The following is a 25,952-nucleotide window of genomic DNA, read 5'->3' as shown; positions in this document are numbered from 1 at the left end:
TGTGCATTGCCAGAGTTGTGAGTTGCATGGTTGTGGAGTTGAGGTGAGTAGGGTGTCCATTTGAAACTTGCCATGCGGCTGTGCATTTCCATTGTTGCCATCCTGGGTAGGCTGGTTGCTGATAGACTGTCGGAGGGTGAAGGAATCGTGCACAGTGGCTGGGTATTTGGAGGCGCCATTGTTGGAGGTTCCACGGTGTTCTGTTGTTGCCTGCACATTGTTGTGAGACGTGTGCTTCCTGTTGCGGTGATTGTGTGCTGTGTCACCAGGGGTTACAGCTGGGACATGTGTGCTATGGATTACCCCCAACACGTGCATCCTGCTAGGGCGTATGGTCCTTGCTTTGTCTCCAGCGGATCATGCGCATTGTGTTGGACGTATGGGGACTGGGGTACCAGGGTGATGGCGATGTCCAGGACAGGTGTGGGGGACTTGGATGTGGCTGGCTGTAAGACTCCTCTGACTCTGCTGCTGTTGTTTGGGGGGTGCCAGGGGCCAACAGGTGCAGCCAATCCAGCAGCTTGGTGTGGGGTGGGATGTTGGTTGTCAGCTGTGTTGGTGCCGTCGGCCTGTTAGGCGATGATGGTCAGGATGCGTAGGATGGTTGTCCCTTTCAGCCTGTATTGGACGGTGACATTATCAGATGTTGGGTCTGTGAGGCTGGTGCGTTTCCTGAGGACCGCTGTCTTTGTGCTGCCTCTGTGGTTGTCAAGGGGGGGGGTGTTCCGGGTGTGGGGTGGTGTCCTGGGGTAGTGTCGGTGGGTGTTGTGGCCCTCTTGGGTGTCCTGGCTGCATGATGAGTGGCTCCTTGACATCTGTTACACTTCCGATGTGGCCCTGGGCTGGTCCCCCTTTTGTGGTGCTGGCTGCCATCCGACTTAACACCAGGTCAGAGCAGGTGTAGATTTCCTGGTGCTAACGTGTTTTGTGTTTTTCTCGCTGATCTGTCTGGTCGCTGAGAATGTTGAGGTGTGGTGTGGTCACGGCTTTTGGCACGGGAACACCCACTCTACATCTCATTAGCAATAGTTGAGGGGGTCCTCTGTGGCGATGTTTTTTGTGGCTGCAATCGTGGGTAAACTGGTGCTGTGGGCTGTTAGCACCAGCTTGTGAATGGGGAGGTAAATTTATCACGACTTTGGCTGCGATAAAGTGCAGTTAATTCGGTGATAGCTCCTTGTGAATATGCCCCACAGAATGGTGCAAATGATGTCCTGTGAGTACACTGACAAACAATCACACTCCCTGAGGAGCATCCACAGACATCACACACACACTCAGGGATGCCTGAACCAATGCTGGCACATGTAAAGCAATATAGTATACAAGTATCCCGGCACTCAAAAGTAATATCCTGTTTTTTCCTATGTACAACCATTATAAGCAAACTACATTCGATTTGTGTTAATGTGTCACTGGCAATCAACAGAAATGGATTTATACAAAAAAAAATTTTTTTTTAATTTAAAAAGACATTGTGTAAAACATCACTGTTTTCAAACAACAGACAGACATACCACACCACCCATCAGGTCAACATGGTGTCATAGAATACCACATGCATGCACATGCACAATCCTGACAAGTGACAGGTCAAAAATAGGAGGAAAAACCATCAAGGTGCACTCAAAACAAACTCAGGATCAAGAATCCTAACTGCATGTGACAGACACACAAGTAACGCACACTACACTTGCACACACATCTGGATGTATCACAATGCACAAACCACTCATACACAATGACATGCAAATAGAAAATCACACACAGAGCACCTGTCAGCTCACAGCGCAAACACTGCATACATCCACAACAAAAACACAACAGATGCACATGCCAATCCACCACATTGCAAACTCAGCTGGACATCAGGGGATGCACACCAGGCAAGTACAAGGCAACATACACTGACAGCACTGCATGCACAGCAAGCAGTGTGTGCACACCAACCAAATCAGTAGCACACGTATCTCAGTGCCACAACGTGTACTCCCACAAAACAAATCAGCACAGCACACAGACAACATCACACTCAGGAAGGGTAGCAGTACCTCAGCAAACACACATACAGCTAAACCAACACCCACAGATTGCACAACTCAGGGACACCCAGGTGCAAACAACATGACCAGAGGACTGTGCGAACAAAGCAAAACCAAAGGGGATGATGGTTTGAGTGTTGAACATTGCAAGCACTCGTCAACTGATCTGGGTTTAATCCATCATCATTCTTTAGCTCACTCCGCCACCCCAGTTCAGACATGGCCATATGCAAATCAGTCTGACCCTGTGCCTCATGGGAACAGTCCAGCCCGAACTGTCAAGCCATGTCTTCCCTCGTCCGGAAACAAGCATCCTGGGACCGGTTTCTGGCTAATCAGCCGTCATCAGCCAGGCTAGCTTGAATCCAGTGGCAAAGTGAGCAAGGTACCCACGTCTGGACATACCCTGCCAACTTAGGGCGAGCAAAGCAAAACCAAAGGGGATGATGGACGGAGTGTTGAACATTGCAAGCACTCACCCCCAGTCAACTGATCTGGGTTTAATCCATCATCATTCTTTAGCTCACTCCGCCACCCCAGTTCAGACATGGCCATATGCAAATCAGACTGACCCTGTGAATCATGGGAACAGTCCAGCCCAAACTGCCAAGCCATGTCTTCCCTGGACCGGAAACAAGCATCCTGGTACCGGTTTCTGGCTAATCAGCAATCATCAGCCAGGCTAGCTTGATTCCAGTGGCAAAGTGAGCAAGGGCTCCACGTCTGGGCATACCCTGCCAACTTAGGGCGAACAAAGCAAAAACAAAGGGGATGATGGACGGAGCGTTGAACAATGCAAGCACTCACCCCCAGTTAACTGATCTGGGTTTAATCCATCATCATTCTTCAGCTCACTCCACCACCCCAGTTCAGACATGGCCATATGCAAATCAGTCTGACCCTGTGCCTCATGGGAACAGTCCAGCCTGAACTGCCAAGCCATGTCTTCCCTGGGCCAGAAACATTGTAAACTCAGCTGGACATCAGGGGATGCACACCAGGCAAGTACAAGGCAACATACACTGACAGCACTGCATGCACAACAAGCAATGTGTGCAGACCAACCAAATCAGTAGCACACATATCTCAGTGCCACAACGTGTACTCCCACAACACAAATCAGCACAGCACACAGACAACATCACACTCAGGAAGGGTAGCAGTACCTCAGCAAACACACATACAGCTAACCCAACACCCACAGATTGCACAACTCAGGGACACCCAGGTGCAAACAACATGACCAGAGGACTGTGCAGCACAAACTGTTGCAGTGCACATGAGCAACCCTGACTGCAAACCAGTACAAGCAAATCACACATAACCATATGGGAAACTGTTGTGAGTGGCACATTGGTTCTGTGCACAGATCATCACCGCAAAGCATAGTGTAACAAATGAAGTGGTGGGGAGGCTCACACACTGGCATCCCAAGGGGATAGGTGACATGAGAGTGAAGTGGTGTGTACGTCAGTAGTGGACAGGTCAGGAGTGTACAATACACAAATACATAGAGGAGTCACTCACAATGGGTAGGCATCAGAAGCAAAGCTAGGGGATGGTATGACTCCATATCCCACATCCCATCTTGGAGCCAAAAATGGCTCAAGTCACAGCAATGCTTGAGAAATCTCACCCACACAGTCAGTGTGGCTGATGAGGTCTGCACAGTGAGCACAAACAGTAACAAGACACATGGCTGATCTACAAAACACAACACAGACTTGGCTGTCACACACTCTGCATACTCACAACTGGCAGCAACAACAAGTAGGTGTCCCCCAGGACTGCAAGGACACACCAACACACTGCACAGTGCACAACCTACAACTCCCACATGTGCACACAATCACAAGCACAGGGCTGACCAATCAAACTAACAGGCATTCAGCGCCTGGGTGACACATGTGTGCAGTTGCCATTGCAAGGGCACACACACACACATCAACACTACTGACCAAGTCACCCCCTTCACACTGCACACTTCATGACCACTCAAGTGCACACATTCAAATGTACCCATGTGACTAGGAAGACAGGCCATCACAAGATGACCATACATCAACACTGCTGTTCACACATCAAGAAAGATCACACAGGGGGTGTGGCTTGGACGCCGAACAAGATGGCCGCCTGATACCGGAGCTATCCTGCGCCGCGGCGGACTTTTCATCTCTTCGCCGTTATCTGCGACCGTTTCGGCTGATTCCTTGCGGCTCCTTTAAGCGGATGACTTCCTGCTGAAGATGTGACCGCCAGCCTTCGTTTCTCAGCAGTTTTTGGCCCGTTCTTGCCTCTCGATGTAAGTCCCTCAGCGCGGCCGCCATTTTGAAATATGCGCGATGTGTGCGCGACGCTGAGGTGACTTCAGACATGTTCTCCTTGTTCTTCCTCCAGACACTGGACCTTGTTATTACCTACTAAGGGCCTCTCCTTTGTGTTTTGCGCCCAGCCATTGCGCTATGCCTGCAAGTTATTCCTCATGTCGATGCTGCTTCCTGAGAGACCCCTGCGTTCATGTTCCCCTCGCAGGCTGTTACGTATGCTGTGCTCTTTTTTGATGATTTACTTCAGCCTCAAGGCGTAAAACTCACTGCATCCCCATTACGTCTACATGCTGGGTTTTTTGCTGCAATTCTTTCACCAAGTTTCAGCACATATGGCATTCGCGCCCACTGGTGATCTCCCTCTCACTGCTGGAAGCAATCTTTAACTCCTGTTTGCAACACTTCTGAGTCTGGGGGTTCTTCATGGTTTTTGCTGTTGCCCCTTATTGCTCCTGTTGACCGCTGTGTCTTCCGACCAAGTATATTGACTTTCTTTGCTTTTTGAGTACAAGACGTTGCGTTGGATTGCTTCTTTTTCATCCTGTCACTTGCTCGTTCAAGCTTTTATGGGCAAGCTACGCAACCCAAAGTTTGTCTTTGTGCCCTCGAAGACCTCACCTTCCTCCGCCTCTTCTTCAACGGCAGGTCACTCTTCTCATCCTTCTCCCACAGATCAAATGGCGACGGCATCCTCCATCCGTTCTTCTCCATCACAGCCTACCTCCAACAAGTCTTCTCCTTCTGCTTCCTTACCTAAGCGCTTGAAGCAAGACTCTTCTCCTCCTCCACCTGAGTCATCTCCATCCCCTATATCTATGGAGTTGATACTAGAGGAGATTCGCGCTTTGCGTCCGTTTGTGGAGGAGACCAATACCAAGATGCAGCTTTTTGAGGCTAAGTGGTCAACTATGGAAGCTCGTGTTTCTTCCGTGGAGCAGCAGGTTCCTGAGATTCAGTCAAATTCTCAGCGCATCTCCTCTCTGGAAAAATCTCTTCTCGCCCTCCAACAGCACACTGAGGATTTGGAAAACAGGAATAGGAGGAACAACCTACGCGTTTATGGCCTGCCGGAGTCCTTGGAAGGAGACGATCCTGTTACGTTCTTCTCCTCTTTTCTTCTGAAACTTCTGGACCTTCCTGCTACTACTTCTCTAAGTATCCAAAGAGCTCATAGACTTGGCCCTCGCTCCTCCTCCTCAACCAAACCGCGAGGGGTCATCATCCTCTTCCTCAAGTTTACTGATCTTCTTCTGGTCCTCTCTACAGCTCGAGCAAAGCGCCAAGTGTCCTGGATGGGTCAGAGAGTTTTTCTCTCTCAAGATGTCTCTAACGCCACTGCTGCCAGAAGAAAGGAATTCTTGTCCCTTCGAGCTCCTCTGCGCTCTATTGGAGCTAGATATGGTCTCTTTCACCCCTGTACCTTCAAAGTAACTCACCAAAACAATACTTGGACCTTCCAAGATCCAGCTGAACTCAAGAATTTTATTCACATTCAGACCAATGCTGGCATGGATACATCCAATCCTGCTACTGGTTGATTATTTAACTTTTTTGTCTCTCTCCTTGCAGGTTTTGCTGATCTATTCTTATTTTGGTTTGCTTTTTCTCCTTTTGATGTGATTCTATAGTGGTTGCTGGTTTGGGTTCTCTGTTTTTCATATAACGTCTGCTTTTGTGTTGTTTTCCTTGACATGATTTTTGTATAACGTGTCTCTTTTTCCCTCCCTTAGATTGCTCGATCCGCTCTTTTGTGTTCCTCTTCATCTCATACGATTCGTCTTTCTCATCTCCCGTCCTGGTGCGGTGTGTTGTCCTCCGGCTTAGGAGGCCGTTCTTGTCGAATCCTCCCATACCCCATCGTCATCTTGTCATCCCCCTTTTCCCCTTCAGGTATGTTTTCCTCAGTCATCCGTTTTGGATATGTACTGTCTCTTCTTGTACTTCCTTTTTCTTCCCTTTTCCCCTCTTTCCTTCTTCTTTACTCTTCTCTTACTGTACCTCTTGAATTTCTTTTGTCTTGCTCTTTTCTTTCATTCATTTCTTCTTGTCCTTTATGGCGTTCTTGTTTCTATGCCTTTTCTATGTTCTTTGCACATTTTATTGTTTTTTAATTCAAAGTTATTTCATGGAATGTGAAAGGTTTCATTAACCCTATTAAACGACAGAGAGTGCTTTCCCATCTAGCCTCTTACACTCCTGATTTAGTTCTTTTACAGGAAACTCATCTTTCTGAGGCGGAGTCTCTTAAGTTGAAGAGAGGCTGGGTGGGAACGGTCTTATTCTCTCCTACATCTAATAAAAAGGATGGTGTGGCCATTTTGTGTCACAAGAAACTCAAGTGTAAAGTTCTCTCTCAAGAGAATGATGCTGATGGTCGTTGGGTCTTAGTTAAACTGTTAATCAATTCTGTATCCTTGACTGTTTTTAATGTTTATGGTCCTACTCATCCCGATTGTAATTTTTGGCCTCTAATTACTTCTAAATGTTTTCAATACAGTGATTCCATGTTCATTTTGGGGGGGGATTGTAATCAAATTGTTGACCCGTTTCTTGATCGCAAATCCTCTGCCCGCTTTACCCCTCACAAATCACATACGCAATTTCTTGACACTATTTCTAAATCACACCTTCTTGACTCATGGAGGCTGTCCCATCCTGACACTCTAGACTATTCCTTTTTTTCACCTCCTCATGCCTCTTTCTCTCGGATTGACTACATCTTCCTCTCTCAGTCTCTTTCTCAAAATCTTCTGTCCTCGTCTATAGAGCCGATAGTTATCTCAGACCATGCTCCCATTGTCACAGTTCTTGATCTTCTCCCTCCTCATCCCAAATCTTCTCGTTGGCGTTTCAATAATTCTCTTCTTCTGGATCCTCTTTTTTCCTCTTCTTTTCTTTCTTTTGCTACAGAATTCTTTTTATTCAATTCTGATCCCTCTTTAGCACCTCATGTTATCTGGGACTCTTTTAAGGCTACCGCTCGCGGTTTTGTGATTGATTTTGTCTCAAAGAAAAAGAAATGTTACCTTAAGAAGCAGAAAGACCTGCTAGCTCATATTAAATCCCTGGAGCATAAATTCTACACTTCCTCTACTAAAACTATTTTACCAGACCTTATACGCGCCAAACTCGATTTTAACAAAACCACTACTGACAATGCCTCTTCAATTTTACTGCGGAGCAGTGCGCGCTACTACGGAGGTCGCAACAAATCAGGTAAACTTTTGGCCAATTACCTTAAGTCCCGTAAGGAGCGTAATTCTATTGATTCGATTTATTCCACTGATAATCTTCTCTTGCATAAGGAGCAGGATATACTCGCCCAATTTCAACGTTTCTACCAATCTCTTTATACTCCTGAGTCGCCTCCCTCTGCTTCTCTTATTCAATCCTACTTAGATAATATTCCTCCCCCCTCCACTTCTCATCTTAACTTCCCTGGTCTTGAACTTGATCTCTCGATTACCAAACTGGATAACGCCTTAAAGTCTTTAACTAAAGGTAAATCTCCGGGTCCTGATGGTTTCTCTGTGGAATTTTATCTGCATTTTTCAGACCTTCTACTTCCTAAACTTCTATCACTTTTCCAGTCCTTTTTTACCTCTGGCACAGCTGCTGGTACTTTTCACGAGGCTACGATCTGCCTTATACCTAAGGAGGGTCGCGATCCCCAATTCTGTAAAAATTACCGACCAATATCCCTAGTCAATGTAGACTACAAATTATTTGCTAAACTTCTTGCCTTACGCTTGGATCCTCTTCTCCCGCATCTCATTGGCAAGGAGCAGTGTGGTTTTGTAAAGGGCAGGCTTACCTCGGATAATTCCCGCCTTTTCCTCAACATCCTAAATAAAGTACCTTCTCTCAACATTTCTTTAGCCGCCATCTCGGTTGATGCTGAGAAAGCTTTTGATAGAGTGGATTGGTCCTTCCTGTTTGCCTCCTTGCGCTGGCACGGTTTTGGCCCTAATTTTATTTCTCTTGTTTCTTTACTTTATTCTGCCCCTAAGGCGTCTGTTTTAGTTAATGGTCATCTATCCCCTTATTTTCCCCTACAGCGCGGTGTCCGTCAAGGTTGCCCTTTGTCCCCTCTACTTTTTGTTCTGGCCTTAGAACCATTTCTTACGTCTATTAGAAACAACATATCTATTTCTGGCTTCCCTTATGACAAGACTCATTTGAAACTCTCTGCCTATGCAGATGACATTCTTTTGTTTATTTCTGACCCTGACCAATCCATTCCGGCCTTACTGCTTGAGTTTAACTCCTTTTCCCAAGTTTCTGGATACAAGATCAACTCTGATAAAACTGAGATCCTCCCTCTTACCAAATTTTGTCTCCCTCATCAGTTCTCGACCACTGGCTTCGCATGGAATTCCTCTAAAATTAAGTACCTTGGAATATGGTTCTCTAACTCCATCTCTTCATCTATTCGGTTGAACATGTCTGCTGTATTATCCCGTATTGATAAATTGTTCTCTTCTTGGAATCCTCTCTTTCTTTCATGGTGGGGTCGGCTGGATTCGATCAAAATGATGATATCTCCCATTCTTATATACATCTTTTCCATGCTCCCCATACATATCCCTGATATCTACTTTAAACGCATCGACTCCTGTCTCTCTAAGTTTCTATGGAATCATAAAAAATCGAGAGTTGCTCTAGTTGCCCTTCGTAAACCGAAATCCAATGGCGGAGTCAATTTTCCGGACTTCCGTCTCTATCATAAATCTTTTTCTCTCCGTCAGGCTTCTAATTGGCTTGTTCTCGCACCCTCCCCTCTTGCTCCTCTTTGGCTTTCTATTGAACGCTCACTCCTCTCTCCTTTATCTTTATCTGAGATTGTACATTTCTCTGCTAAGAACTTAACCACTCCTCTACCCCTGTTCAAGCACACTTCCTCTCTTTTATATGCTCTGATCCGTCCTGGTCCTGTTTCTCGTGAATCCTTTTTGGCTTCCCCTATCTGGTACAACTCGCTTATTCTCCTCAATAATCGTCCTATTTATTGGAATGTGTGGAGATCAAAGGGTCTGATATGGGTTAATCAACTTTTTGATGGTCTTCTTCCATGTTCTTTTCCTCGATTCCGACTTTTGTTTCATTGCCCGCAATCCTTTTTCCGCAGATTCACTGTCCTCATGGCCATCATACTTGATGTTTATTATTCCCTTCCCTTGTCATCCTCTCCCGTATCTCATTCCCCACTTCTTCAGATCTTGTCTACTCTCCCTAAAGCCTCTCTTATTTATAAATTCTTCTCCTCCCCCAACCCGACCCGCCCGAAATCTAAATTGGAATGTGCTTGGGAGTTGGATCTGGGCTGTGACTGGCCTATAGCTGTTTGGGACAAAGTTTGGTCCAGGTCCTTAAAAATTTCCCGCTCCGCTTCACTCACTCAATCTATGTTTTTTCTATATCACAGACTATATCTCTCTCCAGTTTCTATTTCTCGCTTTTCTCCCGATAAGGACTCTAACTGTTGGACCTGTGCTGCCCCTAATGCTGATCTTTTTCATCTATTCTTTCTTTGCCCTTCTGTTCTCGTGCTCTGGGATCAGGTGTGGTCTTATGTCTCTCGTTTATTTTCTATCCCTACTCCATACTCTATCCCTCTTCTTTTTTTAGGTAGTATTTCTGACACTCTAGACATTCCTTCACACTCCTCTGGTCTATTAGATCTTATGCTGGCTCTGGCTTTTCAACATATTTCTTCTAACTGGAAGGATTTTTCTAAGCTCTCTATACAATGTTGGTGGAACTCTCTCTGTCATTATCATAGGCTCGATGTGCGTTTTGCCGCTGCTTCCACCCCTACCCTAAATAGAGATTTATTCTGGTTGCCTCTCACAGCCTATCTTGACCGCATGGCTCTGAAACGTATCTCTCCTTTATCCTCTGAGAATTTTAAACCCCCATGAGCGACTCTTTCTCTGTCCTTCTTCTTCTTCTTCTTTTACCCTTCTTATATTTTTTACATTTACATTTGTCTTTCCTGCCTTTAACTATTCCCTATCCTCGGCTTCCTTGCTTTTTCTATTCTACCTAGTCTTTGTATGGTCTCACTTTCTATTCTCCTTCTAACGCCTCTTACTTACCTCTTTCTTTCTTCTTTCCCTTCCTTCCTTTCTCCTCCTTTTTTCTCTTTTTCCTCCTTTTTTTTCCTGGTTCCCTTTAAAACTTTTACAAAATGCTTTTTAACCTTCCTTTAGGTTTCTTAGGTTAACACATGATGATTCACTGTTTCTTTTTTCTTTTTTGATTCTACATGGACAATGTTCTTTGTATGATCTGTATTTCGTTGTTCTTTCTATTTTCCTTTCAATAAAGCATTTCAAACTGAAAAAAAGAAAGATCACACAGACATGATGGACCCTGGCCAGCCGGCCTGCAATCATGTGGATAGAATCCCCCTCTGTGCTGGTAGTGCATCCTAACACGACATGTGTACAATTTACCAAACCTGACCACAGAATGATTAGGAGAACAGTAGGTCATCACAAACAACCATCATTGCACCCCCAAGCCTCAGAGTCAAGAAGAACTGAAGTGCCTGTCACCTCTGGCAAACTCTGAAAAAGTGAAACAAGCCATTGGCAATGTTCAAGTGGCATACAGAGCATGTGTCACAGTAAACCATACCCATACAGAAAAAACATTTATTTAGCAAGGACACTGACAAAGCAGACAACAGGAGTAACTGTCTTTATTACATATTACACAGATAGGCCTCAAAAGTAAACAAGAGCAAGGCCAGTGGCCAGTCCACAGTTCAAAGTAGGCACATGTGTGCATGAGAACCTGCACAGGGAATGGGCATCCAAAGCGATGACCAGCAAGGCCATTGGCCAGTACTAAGTACAAAGTTGGTTCATGAGAACCTGCACAGGGAATGGGCAAACACAGTAATAAACAGCAAGGCCAGTGGACAGTCCATAGTTCAAAGTACTCTGTGATCTTAACGCATACCATCACGGTATCAAGTGAACTGGCTTTAAATGTCCATGCGCCTATTACCCCCCAAATGTAGCTAGTTACGGCGGGCGTTTTTCCACTTTGAGAGCGTTTAAATTCCGGATAATGTTTGAAGTGATTTTTGATGCCAAGTACGCTCCATAAGTAATTGTATACGCCAGGCCAACTCTGACTCCTCCCTTTAACCACCTATTAAGCGGCGTTGTATTCTCATACTCTGTGATCTTAATGCATACCAATATGGTACAGAGTGATTTGGCTTTATATACGTAAATTTCTCCTAGTATACAGCTAGTTACGACGGCCGATTTTTTCACGATTATTGATGCAAAGTACGCTCCCAAGTAATAATACATGCCAGGCCAGCTCTGATTCATTCCCTTTAACCACCTATTTAGCGGCATTGTATTATCATACTCTGTGATATCAATGCATACCAATATGGTATAGAGTGATTTATATGTCTATGCGGCATTTACTCCTAGATCACATTGAGAGCGGTGAAATTCGGGGTAATGCTTTAAGTGATGGTAGTGGCCAAGTACGCTCCACAATCTCCTTTTAGATTTATACATGGTTTGTTTCTCTTAGTTGGAATTGGATCCCCATTGATGTGGACCAAATTATGAGTGAAGTACATTGAGGTTATTGGATATATATTCCATTCCTCACCTTCAAGGTAAAGAGTCAACACATCACCACCTTGGGACAGATCAGTTTACTTAACTACCTCATTAGTTGAATTATCCCATTAACCATCCTCCTTATATTTTTCAAGATTATTGTGGATAAGTCCATCCACCAGCGTCCTTTGCCGCATCTATTAATGGAATTACGGACCTTAGCTCCCACCACTGATCAATATACGATAATTAAATGATGGGTGAGATATTCTAATATATATTCATATATTCTTAACTCAGTTACTAATTTTAATTTTAGTGCAACGACCTGATCTCTGGCCCCACATATCTTTTTAGGTTGCCCCACCCTGTCCTGATGAAGAGACGCAAGGCCGAGGATTTAATCGCCCCCAAGGCCACAAGATGGATCGAAACGTCGACGCCCATTTAATTTAGCCTGGATCTTGAACTTTATCCTCACGTGCTATCCTAGAAACGTATGCTAGTTGAAATTGTTAATGCAACATAATTGTGATTGATTTGTGGCCAGGCTACTCAAAGGACTGTGATTTACAACCATTCCTTTTTGTTTTGACATGTTTAATAAATTTTTCTATGCCATCCTGTTTGAATATATTTCCCTTATCACTTAACTCTTGAGCACTTCTCTCTTTTTTGCACGTTCCATCTGGAGCAACTCTCTCAAATTGATAACGTATTGAACACTGCTGTTTCTTCAACAATTGATTTAATTAAATATATGATGATCCAGATTTTGGTCTGTTGCACTTTTATGATGTAAAGTAATTTATACTGAGGCATATTGTATTGTATTGTATAGATTCTTATAAAGCGCGAAAAAAAGTCTGCCACCCAACGGGTATCCTGGCGCTATAAGACACATCGGAGTGCGACAACACAGAACGATTAGCCAGTAGGCAAGGTTGGAGCCATGTTATTCCAGACGGAAGAGCCAGGTCTTTAGAACTTTCCTGAAGCCCAGCAGCGTTTTGGCCTGACGCAGCTCTAGGGGCATCTGATTCCACAGACGAGCAGCCGCCGTGCTGAAAGCCCTACCTCCCATTCTAACGCGCTTTACTCTGGTAACAACTGCTAGGCTCTGGTTAGAGGAGCGAAGAAGTCTTTCTGGCTGGTACCAAGAGAATCTTTCTTGCAGAGGCAGCGGGCCGGATTTATGTAAGGCCTTGTAGGCCATAACCAGCGATTTGAATTCAATCCTCCTCTTAACCGGAAGCCAGTGGAGGTCCCTTAGTGCCAGCGTGACAGATGATTCACGCTGTCTTCTGAGGGCCAGTTTTGCTGCCATCGACTGAACACGTTGCAGTCCCTGTACAATAGAGAGGGGAGCACCCAAGTACAGTGAATTACAATAGTCCAGTCTGCTCAGAATCACACTCTGGACCACCAAAGACTTTGTCTCATCAGGGAGGAGCGGGAGGATTTGGCGGAGAGCTCTCAGCAGCGCGATACAGGAGCCAATAGTTTTATTGGCCTGGGATTGCAGCTGGAGATCTCCGTCCATCATGACCCCCAGGTTACGGACTGATTTTACTGCGGTAATGGGAGGATCCTCTGGCCATAGTCGCAGTATAAAAGCTCCGTTTTCCCGGCATTCAGTTGGAGTGATTTGGACTTCAGCCATTCAGAAACCTTCCTCATACACGCCTGGAACGAGTTTAGAGGAACTGCATGCTCTCCTTCCAGGGAGAACGTCAGCTGTATATCGTCCGCATAGTTGACTACCTCGATCCCATAAGATTTTATTAATGGGATCAGAGGCCCCAAGTAGGCATTGAAGAGGATTGGGCTGATGGCAGAGCCCTGAGGTACTCCATGGCAAACCGGGAACCAAGGGGAGATGAATGGCGTCAGAGTCACTGCCTGCTGACGGTTAGTTAGATAGGACTTCAGCCACTCCAAGGCCCGGCCAGTAATCCCCAAACCTTCCAATCTTGCCAGTAACACCGAGTGGCTAACCGTATCGAAAGCGGCCGACATGTCCAGCAGCACCAAGACTGAGGAGCTGCCGCTGTCGGCTCGCATTCGAAGTTTGTCCAAAACGGTTGCCAACGCGGTCTCCGTCCCAGGCCCAGGTCTAAAGCCAAATTGATCCCTATCCAGGAGCTGATGTTCTTCCAGGAAATTGGACAGGGATTTACTGACCAGTTTCTCCAAGATTTTGACTGGGAAAGGTAAAAGGGATATGGGGCGGAAGTTGGCTGGCAGTGATGGATCCAAGGAAGGTTTCTTTAGTAGTGGGGTAACTATCGCCTGCTTCCAGTCGTTTGGTACAATCCCCTCATTCAAGGATTGGCAGCAGATGTGCCACAAACCCGAAAGTAGGTTGTAACTAGGTTCCTTCCAGATCTTATGGGGAAGGGGATCAAGAGGTGACCCAGAAGAAATCTCCCGTACAATGTTATTGAAGGATTCCTCCGTGGGGAGTTGGAAATAGCTCAGGGAGGGATCCTTCCTGGTGATTTCCAACATGGGGGAGATCTCAGGACCATCTTGATCAAACCCACCTACGATGTTGTTAACTTTGTCAATGAAAAACGTGGCAATTTCATTGCACAAATTTTGCGAAGGTTGGACAGTACTGGCCAGGCACCCCGGATTACTAAGATCTCTGACGATGTTGAATAGAGCCCTCGTACCGTTTGATGCCTGCAGAATGGATTTGGCGAAAAAACGGGACTTGGCTTCCCTGATGGCCATCTTATATTGAAGTTGTACTATTTTTAAGGCTTTTTTATCTGTGTCCAAGTACCGTCGGCGCCAGCTTCTTTCTGCCTGACGACGCGCTAGTCGTAGAGTCTTAAGCTCCTCGCCAAACCATGGGGCTGATGGGGTGTTGCGAATTTTAAGCTTTTTTTTAGGTATGAGTTCCTCCAGTGCTAGGAGAATGGTGTTGCTGTAGTTTTTATAGTTTTCTCCTGGCGTCTTTTCAGGATCAAAACGATTCCATTTGGAAAGGAGTTGGGCATTGTCCTTCTCCAAGAGCTTGGTCCAATCCCTTCCCCACCTAAAATTAGCAACTTTATTTACTACTGGTTTTCTTCCAAATAGAGACAGCCTAAATTGTATTAGAGAGTGGTCCATCCAGTTTAGAGGAGAGATGCTAAGTACTTCTGTCTCTGAAGGATTTGCAAACACCAGGTCAAGCATGTGGCCTCCCTCATGCGTAGGTTGTTGGACAAGTTGAAAAAGGCCACAGTTCTCGCAGGTGTTATTGAGGGTTTGCAAATAGCTCCCAAGACTTCCCGTTTCCCACAGATTGAAGTCCCCCAGGATCAGTAGTCTAGAATGTGTGGCTGCCAGGGCAACAATGGTGTCCAAAAATGCCTGATGATTAGTATCCAAGCCTGGGGGTCTGTAACAGACCAATCCTGTCAGCATTCTCCCCTTGGCCTCCTGTAGGGTGAAGCCCATAATTTCATAACCCGCTATGTCATTGATTGATAGTATGGCGCATTCCCACTTCTGATTAAAAATAAGTCCTACCCCGCCTCCTCTCCCCGTTGCACGAGGTTTATGAAGGATCTTATAGCCCACAGGGCATGCCATTCCCAGTTCCACAGTGGAGTTTGATTTTAGCCAGGTTTCAGTTATAGCCAGCAAATCTAAATTAAGGTCTTCCAGCAGGTTACAGATATCTTGCTGATGCTTCACAAGAGATCTGCTATTGATTAAACCACAGGTCAGGACATGCTGGAAGTCATTCTTTGGCCTGTTGCCCAATTTGAGGAGAGTGTCTCTAGAATAACAACGCCTACCTGTAGCATTTTGGGCAGCGTTGGTGGCACTGAGCACGGCCGGCGCGCGGACGGGCGCAGACGGGCTTGCCTCTGGCGCGCTTGTGTTCCTCTCATTTAAGTACGGTGGGCCGCTAGAGCGCTAACAAAGATGGCGCCCGGGTATGTCCCTGCTGTGGAGTAGAATCGCCAAGCTACAAGCCCAAGCCCAAGCTCATATAATCATTTGTTGAATTGTAAATGAAGGTCTAGGACCATTGTTTTTTGTACATAGTTCAAAGTAGGCACATGTGTGCATGTTAACCTGCTCAGGGAATGGGCAAACGCAGGAATGAACAGCAAGGCCAGTGGCCAGTCCACAGTTCAAAGTAGGCCCATGTGTGTGTCAGGACCTTAATGCCGGTAATACACTGACTGCCCGTTACGTGTGTGTCGAGCATCATGGACACACCTCCTCCCTAACTACAACTCCCGGCATGCAACGCGAGTCACGCCGCACGTGACGCTGACGCAACCCAGGTTGCGAGGTTAAGGATGGCGGATGGAATCATTCGCTGCCGATAATTCAGGGAATGCCCATAGCAGACTTCTCCTGCAGGCATCGAACTTCTGGGCGGTAAGAGTGCGCAAGCACAGTCTATCGTTTCGCCACATACTGAGGGAGACAGATGAGTTCTCTAACCTCGCTGTCTCCTCTGCTGTTGTGACTCCTCTGTTGGCCGAGACCAGCTTCGCCGGTCTCTTGCAGAGGAGCCTCTGTGTTTCCAGAGCCCGTTTTCAAAGGCTAAACCCCCCCCCGTTGGAGAGACTACCTACCTTGGTTCTCATGCGGGAAGGTAACTGGCACATTTCCATAATGTGGGCATTGGAGGCCGTTGGTTCTTGGGGGACCTGGAATCCTCAAAAGACACAAACTGCTGACAAATTTGTGCACCGTTGTAGCGGTTAACGTAAACCTGGATTGTTTATATCAGACATGCTAGTGGTATTGTGTTCCCATTAACAAACACGAGCATACTCACAGACTGGATAGGGCAAGACTATTATTGTTACCTCATCCAGATACACTCCTTCACGTTTCGTTGTTTTGTTCTCCTTACGCTGTATATAGGAGAGAGACACCTCAGAGGGTGTGTCGATACCACGACTCGGCATATCTGGCCTCACTCCATGTGCTCATCTGGTAGGTGTAGCGGGGGAACCAGTATACGTGTAGACCAGGGTTAGAAACCACTAAGATTATTTTCAATGTGTGTTCTTTTATTTCTCTTTTACTAGTTACATGTTGTGATCCTGCCACCACCCTCTACTCTCTTCTGTAATATGTTCTACACCTTGTTTATGTTTCAGGTGTTGAAGATTGCATTAATCTCTTAGCATGAGCTGAAAACCATTTTGTACTTGGCAGCCATTTTAGTTAGCTATGTGCTGGCCATTTGCTGTTTCCCTCTCCCCGAGTCTTGCACATGCTCAGATGTGCTTAGCTAGTAGAGTGCACCTGTTCCTAGTATAGAACTGTCAGGCTGTTCTAACTGATGTCAGCAACTTATTACTCCTCCTACTTGTTGACTGTGCAGTTTCTGTATGACCATCTATGTGCATAACTCTTCTCATGTGTACTTGTACCACCTTTTTTCAGCCCCTGTGGGGGTATATAATGCCCCTGTTCTCTGTAGTCCTTAGTAAATGTCTCATACAGTGACTTGAGAATACTGTGTGACGCATTTTTTCCCTCTTTAGAGGTTAAATAAAAAGATGTCTTTTATATTACAGCTTCTGTGCCAATCTCTTCTTTGTTGGTTTAAAAGGACCAGGTGTATAAGTGAAGCCCCTGAGAAGGTTTTGATTTCTACAATTGGTGCCCTCTGTGAGGCTCATCAGAGAAGCGGCTATCCAAGGGAGTGATCCTGATGGGAGACAGAAATCTACTGAGGAGGACAGAACAGGACTCTAGTTAAAAGGTACCCTAAAACTGAGATTCTGTCTCTGCAGCCCAGTATATTTCTGGTCTTCCTGATTGGACTCCTCCAACTGCTTACCACTCCTGACTGAGAACATTTTTGGCGTGAGTATTCTAAAAATGACCGTTTGATCACTCAAAACTTGGCAGTTAGAATCTGGAAACTTGTGCTTGGTAAGGTTGTTTGATACGACGCTTCTTGGATTTGTATGGAAATTGGCCAATATTTGGAATTTGGAAATATGTAAACTGCAGTTTATGCAGGCAGGTAATGAGAAACGTTTGTAAACTTGAACGGCACACTTTGAGTTAAGTGCTACTTTGTGTATAATATTGTGTATGCTGCAATATTTTTGGCATGCCTGTTCTTAGCACACATCATAGAATATGTTGCCTTGTTTGTAGGTACCCTTGGAACTTGTATTGAATTAGCCGGCTCCCCTAGAGGGGATACTTAACTAGGTTAAGGTATAAAAACGTATTTCTTCCTTGGTAACTAGTACCCCGAGGAACTAAATATGTACATAGAAAGGATCCTGGTCTGTGCACTTAGTAACATTCATAAGTGGTGATATGCAGAGCGTTTTTTTCCTGGTGTTCTGCCAGCCAAATCTAGTGAATATGACTTACAACTAGTATTTACAAATGGTTTGGTTTAAGTACAGTCTGTGGGCTGTCTTTTGTTTCTGTCCTAAGTGTTGATCTGTGGGTTAAATGTGTGTTTAAATGTCTGTGGTTTGTCATTAGTGGTACTTGTAAGTAGCGATTGCGCTCCTGGTGCAAGAATGGCTAGCCTTAAGTGCCCTGTATTATGTGTTCTGAGTATATGACACCGTTTTGAAAATGTCTGGAATGAGCTCAATGTTTTTTTTTGTCATCATTCTGTTATGCAAAATATCATTAAAAATAAAATATATTTTAAAAGAATCCAGCAATGAATTATATAATATATGCTAAATAGCTGCACGCTATCATTAAATTGACAGAGTAAGACACTATACATGTGTGCAAATTGCCACAATGTTAAAGATAAAATTAGAATCCACATTGAATAGGAATAAAAAAGCTTCAAAAAACGAAATTGTGTGTTTTGCAATAGATAAAATTAAGATACAAAATGTCACAGCATTTATCCTTCTGTATTAGGTATTAAAAGGCATTCACATTATCTGAGTGAGTTGGTTGTTGTTGACCTGAATACACATTACAGAACGACAGATTTGTGCTAGCTCGAAAGGCTGACTTGAAAGGCGTGTGAATTCGACGCCTTTACGTGTCAAGCAGCTGTGTCAGCACGTGGGTATTTCTGACTCCGGCCACAGAAAACAGCTAAAATCACTACCCCTTAAGTCAGTGCAAACACGGTGTAAAACCCTGCATTTCAGACTGCTGTTTTAAAAGTTAGAAATATAGTTTCATTATTTTTGATAAACCGAGAACAGATTGACAGTAGGGATTTCTTTTCTTAATGCCTTTTTAAATAAGGATAAGAGTGGTTTTTAATGTTAAATAATAATGACTGTCCTTTATTTAAAAGTGGCGCAGACTTAAGATGTTTCAAGTTAAGCTTCTGTTCTTAGGGCTGTGAATGAATGTGTTTAAATATGATAGGCAAGGGATGCAGCTCGCTTTTCATATGTGGACTCATCAAAATGATTAGATTTATTTAAAAAAAATAAAATTATTTTGATTATATAAAAAATGTTATTTAAAATAGGTGCATTAAATTCGGTTTTTAATATTTATAATGCCTAATAATGATGCTGTGACCTCCTAGCATCCAAATTGAATTTAAGCCATGCTATACAGCAATAGGGGGTCACTTACATGTGAAATGTCACTTTACCCAGGCGTACAAAACTTATTTTTATAAGGGTATACATTATACATTTCTGATGCCACATCTCTGGGATATGTAGAGGACATTCTGGGGATGACTATTATGCAAAAACATTGTAGGATATTCATTTTTAAGTGCCCCAAACATCAAAGTCGAAATTGAGTAACATTCACTATTTAAATGAGGTTAGTCCAATCAGAGCAGCTTTTAAACTGCCTTAGTCTCCAGTAAATGCTCATATGTAAGTTTAGAATGAATAGCTGACATCTATACTGCTAGACAAGCACTCAGCACACTGCTTACAAATATAAATATGTACAAAAATACTGGCAGAAGTTATTAAGCTTACCTCTGAATCGCTGGTAGACAGGAATGGAGTGGGTTGTTGAGCTCTCAGTCTCCAGGGTCACTTTGAATTTGTAAAACTGCATGAAAACCTTGCACGCAAGATGGGACAGCTGCAAATAGGTTAAAGGTCAAAGTTCTACATTCAGAAGCCTAGCAGGGCTCAGCGCAACGTTTGCTTTGACATTTCGACATTTGAAAGACGAAATGGCAGGACAGGGACAGAAAGAGGTTTTGCTTACTTTTTGTGGCAAAAGCAAGTTTTTGTGCACTGGTATGAACAGATTGAATAATAATGGTATATGTGAGCTCTTATTAAGACAATGGCTCTGTCATATATATAGCACTAATGCTTTTAGGGCTGAATTAAGGAAGCAATGGGATTTAGTTTGAATTCATGTGCCTTCGTGTTACACTTGTACATTTGCTAAAGGAATATGTTCTTTAGCTAGCTCAATGTGCTATTTAGCTCCTCAGAGTTTGTTTATGCCCAGTTGCTACAAATTGGGGTTGATAGTGTTGACAGAATGAAACCTGTTACAGGTTTCCTACTGTCAAAAATGGGGGGAGGAGGCTAGTTCCTCTACAAATTAAGAGTAGGCAAATGTATGTTTTCTCTCTCTTTTTCTTAATTTCTTTTGAGCCTGTCTAAACTGTCTGTGAAATAGCCATGAGACATTTAATTGGCTATTCAGTAAAACTGTTTTGAACATTATTAGCATTAATAAAATGAATAAATAAATTTGCTATGTTACTTCCCATCTTGTCTGATGAAATTATGAAAGGATGAGTAGTCTAGATTGCTGTTTCCTTATTTGATCTTTAAGGGGAACTAGCTGTGGGTAGTTTTGTTCTAAAATTCTCAGGTGATAACACCACTATTGTTTGTTATTCTCATGCTACATACAGTTTTGCAAGGGCATTGCTAGTTTTTATTAGCTAGTCTGTGTAAATAAACCGACAGTCCTTACTAGAGCTGATGTTGCATAGTTTGGATTATGAAAAATAGAATGCAGGGAAGATGCCCATGTGATCCTTAGCAAACATTTTTGAGGAAAATATTGTTTTATAGGAGTCTGTTAGTCACAAGATGTTCTGCTGGAGAAAATGTACCAATTATGTTGAAGTTTTTAGTTCTTTATGTAATAGGAATCCTTGTTAAATTAGCAGTTTTAGATTTTCCTGTTCCTCCTATAACATGAGAGCATGGTCCTAAGCATACAATGTAGGTGCTTTCATTAAGAGAAATCATTTTAGAAATGTCTGCAGTCCTGTACAAGTAATGCAAAGTCTATGAGTAAAGGTCTAGAACATTTCCTTTTTTCTTGAGGGTCTTTAGATGATTAAGATAGGAATATACAGATGTAAGGATTTGGAGTATGTCTGTATTGTTTTTTCTCTTTTCTTCAGAATTTAGTAAATGAACACAGACTTCCTTGGCTGCTTGGGATTGGGTGACGTATTATTCTTGTCAGTTCACCAAAGAGTTCCTTTTATACTTGCCAATAGGTCCAGGCTTTTGTTTTATTTACTCTCACATAGATGAAAGTGGTTCCAGGGTGCCTTGTTAATATATGGGGCGTCCCTAGACTAGGAAGTATTCTGAGACTAACCTCTCTGTTGATAGATTATTTCTGTGCCTTGTCTAAAGACCTTTTATTCTGTCCACCAATAGATATTTGCTGCCTTACAACCATTGCCAGAGGGGCGCGGACGTCAGATCTAGCTTGAGGAGTCAGCACCAGTCCAGCTTGAAGTCAAAGTGAATGTAACCAGCACAGGCATTGCTGGCAACCAGGACCTCAGTGAAGGTAGAAGGCCGGAAGCACTGGGATGTGAAGTGTGTACCCCTGCCACTGTCTTGGGCGAAAGACGGGGTCACGAATCAGAAAGGAGAAATCGTGGATCAAGTTTTTGATGCCCAGCCGAGAGTCACAGACCGACCAGGAAGGCGAGAAAGTTTTTGCTTGAGGTAACCCCCTTTGAAACAAGGGTTGCTTCAGAGATCCTAGCATCAGGCCTCTGAATCCTGGTCCCAAAGTGGCTGTAAAGTCTTCACCTTTGTTGGTCAAGAGATACCTGGGCACACTGAATGCAATCTATGGCCCCAACGAAAGAGCAGTGTGCCAGCAGAGCAATACAGGAGTTAGGGAAGGACTTGAGTTCAGGGTACAGGTGCTGTGTCTCTGGTGCCTGTTAGATTAAAGTGAAGAAAACTGGTGCACTGCCTGAGACACTGGACAGGATCGCTGAGGGCATTTGCCCCGGAAGGTGATTGCCCTATCCTGAAAGAAGAAACTTTTCCCTTGAAACTGGGCCGTGATTCCTGATTTGCGAGTTGTGCAGCTCCACCGTGGGAACAACAAGAGCCAGCCTGTGAGGCTCAAACGGACACAGGGAGAAGACTCCCCTCTGGTTGGTTGTACAGCGGCTTCAATTTCCCAAGGACTTCTTTTTCTTTTTTGTTGAAAATGTACCCCATTGGTCGTCCCATTTTTGAGGAGGAGCAACCCTTTGCAGCTCTTCGTCCTAATTCTCATGGTCCTGTGTAGTCCTCCTGGTCCTCTGGATCCAGGATTATTTTTGTAATAATATGTCTGACTGCTTTCATAATTGTATTAGGAATAATGTTTATTCTACGAGAGAAAAGTTCCTCTGAGCAGTTGACAAATGTTACTTTACCCTTTCCTTGATGGATACTCTAGCCATGATAAAGGAAACACTGGAAAAGTCTAGCGAAAATGTTTTTATTAGATATGTGCTGTTGGCTATTTTGAAGTTGAAATTGATGGTCACTGAAATGCATAGGAGCCTTGAAAATGTTTTTACTGGATGGTTCTAGGATTTGCTTAGGACTAGAAAGTTAATATTTCTGTTTCTGATAATAGTAATTACTCTCTCCTGCTATCTGTATGACCCAATGCTCTGTTCCCTTTGTACTCCTGCTTATACCTTATACATACCCGCTTAACAATATTTAGAATGAGAAATGCCCACCAAGCAATGAATTAGGATATTGATAAATTTATGGAAAAAATTAATATGCATATTTCCTACTGGATTATGGGAAATGTCTTTAGCTCATGCTAAAAGGACCATCTGTTGAAGGTTGCATTAATCTCTTAGCATGAGCGAATGCACCTGTTCCTAGTATAGAACTGTCAGGCTGTTCTAACTGATGTCAGCAACTTATTACTCCTCCTACTTGTTGACTGTGCAGTTTCTGTATGACCATCTATGTGCATAACTCTTCTCATGTGTACTTGTACCGCCTTTTTTCAGCCCCTGTGTGGGTATATAATGCCCCTGTTCTTTGTAGTCCTTAGAAAATGTCTCATACAGTGACTTGAGAATACTGTGTGACGCATTTGTTCCCTCTTTAGAGGTTAAATAAAAAGATGTCTTTTATATTACAGCTTCTGTGCCAATCTCTTCTTTGTTGGTTTAAAAGGACCAGGTGTATCAGTGAAGCCCCTGAGAAGGTTTTGATTTCTACACAGGTAGGTGCGGTAGGCTTCGTGCATTAGTTCAGTTATTGCCTCTTTGACCGTGAGTCATCGCTTGCATTACGCTGTGCTCATATTGTGCTCTTGTATCCTTCTCAGATCTCCTTCTCTGCTGTCTCTACCCTTTCCTTCCCCAGCTCGACTACCCCAATAGTCTGTGTGTAGATAATTGCTAGACTTGGGTCCATCCGGAGGTGGGCCCACTTTGAGCATCAACATGATCCTGAGGATTCAGAACAGAGGAGCCTGACAGTGTGCATGAAAACCTGCATAAGGAATGGGCAAACACAGGAATGAACAGCAAGGCCAGTGGCCAGTCCACAGTTCAAAGTAGGCACATGTGCGCATGAGAAACTGCACAGGGAATGGGTGAGACTGTACACTGCCATGGTCAGCAACACAGCTAGGGAGATAACAATGGGCAGTCTAGACACCGCTGTAAGGTGTGTGAGGGGAACTTTGCCTCAGACTTGGCTGTCAGTCGGACTGGGAGGTGGCTGAGTGTTGGGGCCAGTTGGAGGACTGGACCTGGGAGAGAGAGGACCAGCTGAGGTAGAGGCATCAGTAGCTGTGGGAGCCAGAGGTCTGCTTAGACTGGGTGGTGTTGTGGCACGTGGAGGCGGAGACATGCTGCTGTGAGACACAGTGTGGGAGGGAGAATGTGGTGGGGTGCCTTTCCACTTCTTGGGGACTCGATATGGAATTTTGGTCTTGATAGGAGTGGGAGGTGGGGCGGGCACAACAGGCACACTCTCCACCAAAGGTGCATCAGGTGCAGGCGGTGGCCCTCCCTCTGGGGACCTGCTGGATCTGGCGGTAACAAATTTTATTCGTCAAAGACACATTCAGCGAAGCTCTGTGGCCCAGACACTTCAACCATAGCAAGATACAACATACCAGCTTTGACATTTTCCTCATGAAATATCGTATAAAGTCTACAAAAGAGACATGCAGAAACAAGGCAGTCCCCTCCCTTAAAAAACATAACACCACCCCCACCCCACTCCCCCACCCATCGCACTGCCCATCTAGGCAAAGCAGCTGATCTATACACGACTACTATTCTGTTCTCTCCATGACCCATAACCCCCAGACCCGGCTGCGCCTGGTACTCCAGTGTGCCATGCCCCTTTAAAGCTGGAGGGAGATGGTCCACCACCCATCCAATTATTCCTCTAATATGGGCTCTAATTCCAGTCCCCTGTAGTCCGCCCAGCGCTTCCATATTTTATAATGTTTACGGGGGCAGCCCCGTGCCACATAGATGGGGGCCTCTAGTCCCATACAAAAATCGAGAACGGTCTTCCAGACAGATATTGAAGGTGCGACTGTCGCCTTCCACGCCCTCGTTATATCGCGCTTGGCAAGAGTAAAACCCAGGAGCATCAGATGGCACTTATAGACATTGCTCCCTATATCCTCCATCACATGCAGGAGCACCAATTTGGGGGACCGTGGGAGATCCCAACCCAGCACCTCTGACAGACAGGTCAATACCCCCCGCCAGAACCTAGTTAACACAGGGCAGTCCCATACCGTGTGTAGCAGCGTCCCCTCTGCATTCAGGCAACGGAGGCAATGCGGAGAGGCCACCAGGCCCGCCTTATACAACCTAACTCTGGTGAAATAGACTCTGTGCAGATATTTAAACTGGATGAGCCGAAGGCTCACAGCGACAGCCGCCCCACGCGGCGAGGCCAGGGCCTCCGTCCAGTCCTTCTCCTCCAGCTGACCCACATCCTCCTCCCAAACCACACGGAGATGCTGCAACGACGGGGAGCGGTGAGTCACCAGGGATTGATATATTCTCGAAATCTTGTGGTCTCGTAGGTCCCCCATGAACACCTTCGCCTCAAGTGGACTAAAATCGTCAAGACTCACCAGAATGGGGGAAAGAGCATGCCGGAACTGCAAGTATTTAAAGAATTGGGTACGCGGCATATGAAAGTCCTTCTGGAGCTCCTGGAAGGATTTCAGAATGGGCCCCCTCATAACGTCACCCAAGGTGGAAATCCCTATTGCATCCCAGTCCCGAAATCCGGGGAGGGCCGCCAGTTGCGGCAGACCCCCATTTCTCCATAGTGGCGTCTCCCCCGTGAGGCGATTCCACCAACCCATCTTCCGCAGCGCCTGCCTCCAAATCTGAAAGACCAGTTGCGTCACACTTGGTAGCAAACGTCGCAGCGCAGCGGAATAGAGGAGTGTATGTAGCGAATGATCCCCCATTAGGCGGCGTTCAAGGCTATATGCCGGATCCGACCTGTCGCCATACCACCATTCATTCAGGACCAGCAGGTGGGATGCCATATAGTAGGATAGAATATCTGAGGTGGCAAGTCCCCCACAAAATGTAGACTTAAAACATGTACGCAGCTGGCGGTACTTTTGGCCTGGCCTTGCCTTTTCCCCTCCATCCCCTGGTGACCAGCTGAACCTCCTACCGTGCCCTCCTTTCCCAGCTTTACAGGGGTGTGGATGGGAGTTGAGGTTGTGGGTGAATCTGCCTTAGAGGGCTTTTTCTGTGGACTCTTAGCAGGCACCAGCTTCACAGCAGGCAT

Source organism: Triturus cristatus, chromosome 5_2 (genome assembly GCF_964204655.1).
Source record: "Triturus cristatus chromosome 5_2, aTriCri1.1, whole genome shotgun sequence".
NCBI classification, from domain to species: Eukaryota; Metazoa; Chordata; class Amphibia; order Caudata; family Salamandridae; genus Triturus; species Triturus cristatus.
The sequence above is the reverse complement of the archived record's forward strand: the minus strand, read 5'-3'. Positions refer to the sequence as shown.